The sequence below is a fragment of the Trachypithecus francoisi genome, unplaced genomic scaffold (genome assembly GCF_009764315.1).
Source record: "Trachypithecus francoisi isolate TF-2019V2 unplaced genomic scaffold, Tfra_2.0 Lachesis_group13, whole genome shotgun sequence".
NCBI lineage: Eukaryota > Metazoa > Chordata > Mammalia > Primates > Cercopithecidae > Trachypithecus > Trachypithecus francoisi.
In genome coordinates this window covers 16,823,753-16,829,752 of record NW_022681458.1, presented here as the reverse complement: position 1 = coordinate 16,829,752, position 6,000 = coordinate 16,823,753, and positions in this window count along the sequence as shown.

The following is a 6,000-nucleotide window of genomic DNA, read 5'->3' as shown; positions in this document are numbered from 1 at the left end:
ATTTTATTTTCACAGTGAAAATCAGTCATATTTGCTTCAGCCTCAAATAGTGTGTTTATGTAAAATTAAATGAGTGCTAATTAAATTAAATTAAACAGTGAGCAGCAGTGTTTTGTGGGTTTTTTTTTTCTAAATGAGAAAACCGTTAAAGAACTCATGGTATTATGACAGGCCCACCTAGATAATCTCCCTACCTGAAGGTCACCCACGCCATATAATATAATCTAGTCCTGGGAATAAAATCCTTCACATCCACAACCCTGGGAATTATGCAAGTGGTGTATCCTGGGGTTGTGGGAGAGGATGTTGGGGATCGTCTTAGAATTGTGGCAGACAGGACCATAACTTGATCATTATTCATGTTTCAAAACACTTGGCTTTTTTTTTTCTTTTCTTCTTTTTGGCAGAGTTTCGCTTTGTCGCCCAGACTGGAGTACAGTAGTGTGATCTTGGCTCACCGCTACCTCCGCCTCCCAGGTTCAAGAGATTCTCCTGCCTCAGCCTCCCAAGTAGCTGGGATTACAGGCATGTGTCACCATGCCCTGCTAATCTTTGTATTTTTAGTAGAGACAGGGATTCACCATGTTGATCAGGCTGGTCTCAAACACTTGACCTCGTGATCCACCCGCCTCGTCCTCCGAAAGTGCTGGGATCATAGGCATGAGCCACCGTGCCCAGCGTTTTTTGTTTGTTTTGTTTTGTCTTGCTCTGTTGCCCATGCTGGAGTTCAGTGGCGCCACGATCTCGGCTCACTGCAACCTGTGCCTCCTGAGTTCAAGAGATTCCCCTGCCTCAGCCTCCTGAATAGCTGGGATTACAAGCATGTGCCACCATACCTGGCTAATTTCATATTTTTAGTAGAAACGGGGTTTCACCATGTTAGCCAGGTTGATCTCAAATTCCTGACGGGTGATATGCCTGCCTCAGCCTCCCAAAGTGCTGGGATTACAGGCATGAGCCACTGCGCCCGGCACACTTGGCTGTTTATACAGAGCACAAAGTTCAGAGACTGGAGCAGAAGTCGATATGAGTGAACTGAGATGCATTGAGACTTGTTTTTTGACTGAAGGAGGAAAGACAAGGGCCTTGGCTTTATTCTGTTTTTGTCAGTTCATGTCTGGTAGTGTGGGAAGACTGCCGCAAAATAGCTTAGCCATTGCTTCAGTCCCCACCACTGTCAATGGACTCTGGGTCCTTGTAGAGAAAAAGCTCACAGGTGTGAAGCAGAAAACAGCGGAGGAGTTCAGAGAAGATTTGTAAGACATTGATTCTCTAAGTACCACTCCAGGGTTCAGTGACAGACTGTGGAGAGCCTCCACTGCCCTTCCAGGTCCCTTCACATCCCTTGTGTGCCTGTTTCAGCATTGGCCTCGAGTGTGGAAGTGCATTCCCCAGAAGAGAAGCAAGAGTGACCAGTGCTCCAGGCTCTCCTAACAGCAGAGGAATGGGAGAGTTCTGTCATAATTCTGCACTGGGGAGAGAAGTTGGAATGGCTTCTAAAAGAATAAAGATGTTTTGAAAATGGAAGTTTTACTTTTTAAAGAAATATCAATGGCATTTCATAATCTTAGCCAAGTATGAGAATAATGAGATTAATTTATATTTTACCACCCATCATTCCCAGAAACGTTTTTATAGTTACCCTTCCTAGAAGTTCCAATGGCATGTTCATAAGCTTATTTTCCTGTACTGCTGCTGATACGCATACCAAGAAATGTCTTTCTTTCTTTGGTTCAACTGATTGTATAAAGCCTTCTTGATTCTGTTACTCAGAATTGTAGACTGCTGCTTTCTGGGTGCCAGGGACCTTTATGAAGAAGTTAATGTGTTATTTCCTGTTAAAGGATGTTCAGAAATCTGCAGAGAATAATTAATCCAGTGTTGCGTTTCCAGTAGTGTATATATCACATAAAAGTAGACAAGAATGATTTTTATGTTAATGATGTCTAAGGGTCCAAGGTTGAATTACGTGGCTATGTGAAACTTGCTTGTGGATAGTTCTTTCTAATGGCTTCAATGACCATCATCTGTCCCTCTCTCCAATGTGAGGATAGGCTCTGCAATGTACTTTCATTGATAAATGAAAGGTGTCCTTTAGGTGGGAATTTGACGATGGGGGTGAAATCATGCCCATCCCCAAGCAAAATGCATATTGCATGGAACATTGGCTTTCTCTCTGTTTCTCAAAATTTTCATGCTTACTCCCACCTCAGAGTCTTTGCAGATGCTGTTCCCTTTACCTGAAATGTCCTTCCTCCAGATCTCCAAAGGGCTCAGTGACTTTTGTCATTCTGGTGAGTGCTCAGATGCTTCCTCCTCAAAGGGGCTGTCTTGGACCTTCCCCTCCACGGTCAGTCCCATTGCCCCATTTCATTTCCTTTCTTTTCTTCTTCTTTTTTTTTTTCTTTTTGATACAGAGTCTCCGTCTGTTGCCCAGGCTGGAGTACAGTGGCATGATCTTGGTTCACTGCAACTTCTGCTTCTTGGGTTCAAGCGATTCTCGTGCCTCAACCTCTTGAGTAACTGGGATTACAGGTGCATACCACCATGCCCAGCTAATTTCTGTATTTTTAGTAGAGATGGGGCTTTGTCATGTTGGCCAGGCTGTTCTCAAACTCCTGGTCTCAAGTGAACCTCCCACCTCAGCCACCAAAGTGCCTGGGATTACAGGCATGAGCCACGGTGCCTGGCCCCTATTTCATTTTGTTTATGACATTTATAACTATCTGACATTATTGTATTATAAGTATCCTTTTGTGTCTTAAGACTTCTAATATTATTTTTAGATAGTTGACTTAGGACCAAAACTGAGGACAAATAAATTGTTATATACCCCTAAATTCTAAAATTAGCCCTAAAAAATCAAGGCCAGGCCCCCGCCTTGGGTCTGACTAAATGGCTGCATATCTTGCCCTGTTATCCTCAGCAGACAGGGCATAGAGATGGTCCTGTTATCCTCAGCAGACAGGGCATAGGGATGGGGTTTCTGGGAAGGAAAGGGGAAAGGGAAAGAGAGATAGGGAATCAGGGACCACTAGCTCCATGTAATGGTGGGCGGTTACTTTCTCAATCTCCACCATCATCCTGCTTAGCCATGTGACCCTGGATCTTCCAGAGAATTATTCCTAGGGTTTGGGATTTAGTTGAGAGGAGGCTGTCCATCATCTCCCTGGAGAGAAAATTGACTAAGCTTCAGAATGAACAGGTTTGCACTGTGCAGATAGCTGAGTGGAGTGGAGGGTGGCAAGGGAGTAACTATAAGAGCTTAAAATGTGTCTGGGGTCATCAGCAAGCACCAAGAGTGTTGTCTGCTTCTCACCTGGAAATGTCTGGATGTGAGAAGCTTAATGGAGTAGACGGGCCGAAAAGATGAATAAGGACTATAATCTGGTTTACTGGGGAGGATAGGCACTCCCTGTGGTCCGTAGAGGGCCTCAGGGGTTCCGGCTGCACAGGTCAAGGAGCACAGAGGTTCGAGGAAAGCACAAGAGTTGCAGTCCTGACCAAGTGACAAGGGAGTTATCTCCACCTGGAAAGTGGTGGAAGGAGCTCAGTGTCCCAAAACATGCCCATGGTTTATACCAAGGCCCTGCCATTGGCAGACAGTCTAGCAGATGATTTTCCAATGAAGAAGTATGATGCAATAACAACAGGAGGCCTCAGCACTTCACTATCAGCTAGGAGCTTTGTCTAAAGCAGGGTGTCTGGTCAATTCTTGGCATGCCTTGATGACCATTTCATAGCAATCCTAGACATGGAAGGAATTCTAGATGTCTTAAGACTCATGTACAAGATTTTACTGAAGCAGATGTTTTTTAAATGTGAAGAAAAGGTTCTAAACAGGAGTATGACTCAAGAGGAAAGGGCATTTCTCAAAGTACATGAGGCAGAAAAGGAAGTCTCTAAAACAACCCAAATGGTTCCCCAGGGAGCTCTCCAGTGAGTGTACACTTTAAAGGTCATGCACATAAAGTTAAATGAGCAATAGATAACTAAAAATGAAAGCAAAAGGTGTCTTGTGAAAGCTAATGACTGGACTGAATTAATACCCATGCACGTGAAGGAAACCAAACACATATTTACTCTCAGAACCGGAATATGAGCAAATATGGCCCAGAACAATGTTTTGGCAAGATGGCGCAACACTGGCAGGAGAAAGAGATGTCAGAGTTTCCTTCCTCTTATTTCCTTTCCATCTCCTCTTTCCACCTCGGGACCAATGTACATCAAAGTGGGTGAGTATGCAAGAAGGATTATTGAAAATAAACTTGAATTTGAATAAATGGTGACAACTGTCATGTTCCTAAATCAGAGATGATAAACCTTCGGTTTTTGCCAAAGTTATGTATAGAGTTAATACAAATTCCTATTAAAATTTCCATGAAATTAATTTATATTTTATCACCCATTATTCCTGGAAACATTTTTATAATCACCCTTCCTGGAAGTTCCAATCGCATATTCACAAGCCATATATCTATATCTAATACTATATGTCTATATATAATATATTCCCCAAAGCTAATGTTCAAGAATGATCATAGCAGCACAGTTCATTGTAGCTGAAAACTGAAAATAATCCAGTGGGATATATAAATAAATTGTGGATTCTTACAATGGAATACTATACAGCAACTGCACGTTACAACATGGGTGAATTTCACAGACATAATGTGGTGTAAAATGAGCCAGATACGAAAGAGTACATACTATATACCTCCATTTACATAAAGTTCAAAATCAGGCAAAGCCAATCTAGGCTTTAGTTAGGATGGTGGGTACCCTTGGGAGATAAACATTGGAAAAGGCAGAAGAGGTTCTTGATTAGGGAACTAGTTGGGAAGATATTAATTTTGTGAGAATTCAAGTGTACACTTGTGATTTGTGTACTTCTCTGTATATATGCTATACTTCAATAAGACGTTTATATAACTTACAAGTAAAGAAACATTTCCATAGGATTTTGTTTTGGAAGTTGACAAAACTCTTCTGGAGTTTATTTTTACAATTATAAAGGTAAATGTGTATATTGTGGTTGTCCAAAGAAGGAGAGAGTATAAGTAATTGGCCAAATGATTATGGAGCCTGGCAAGTCCCAAGATCTGCAGACGGCAAATTGAGAGCCCGTGTGGGAGTTCCAGCCCAAACATCGGCAGGCTTGAGACCCAGGAAGAGGTGATGGTTGGGTTTGAGTTTGGAGGCAGGAAAAACTGATGCCCCAGCGTAAAGGCAGTTGGGCAGCAGCTCCCCTTGCGCTGCCTCGTGTGTCTTATTCAGGCCATCAGTTGAGGATGAGGCCCACCTATGTTGAGGAGGGCCATCTACTTTACTTAGTCTATTGATTTACATGTTAATGTCATCCAAAACCAACCTCACAGACACACCCAGAATAATGTTTAACCAAATATCCATGCACCCTGTGACCCAGTCAAGTTGACACATAAAATAAAGCATCACAAGTCAACCCCTTGCCAACTTGGCACTCATATGCATCTCTTTAAATCATACTTATTCTCCAAATAAAGAACATGAATAACAAGGTCATAATTCCATCTAACGTGATACAACAATCCTGTGTACGAATAAAAATGCACTAACCACTTTTCCATCAGAGGATACAAAGTCCTTGAGTGACAGTTACTCTTCTCCTTGATATCTAATAACTTAAATATGGGATAAATACAATGTAGAATTCACAGTACTTAAGTACTATGATATAAAGTCAGTAAGTCTTCTATTACATGATAAGGGAATAAGAGAGGGAAGAAAAAGTTGTCTGCTTAACACACACATGCATAAACACACAGATAGACACACATATTCCTAACAAAATAAGAAAGAAATTTTCATAACAATTATAGTCTTCTTTTCTGTAACTGGTCATGTGGTCACAGATGGTATTTGTAACTGCCTTGTTCCACTACCTGTTGTATTATTCCTTTTGCCTTCAGCAAGCACCTCAGGGTGTCACAGATCTTCATTGGTACAGTGACCTAAACC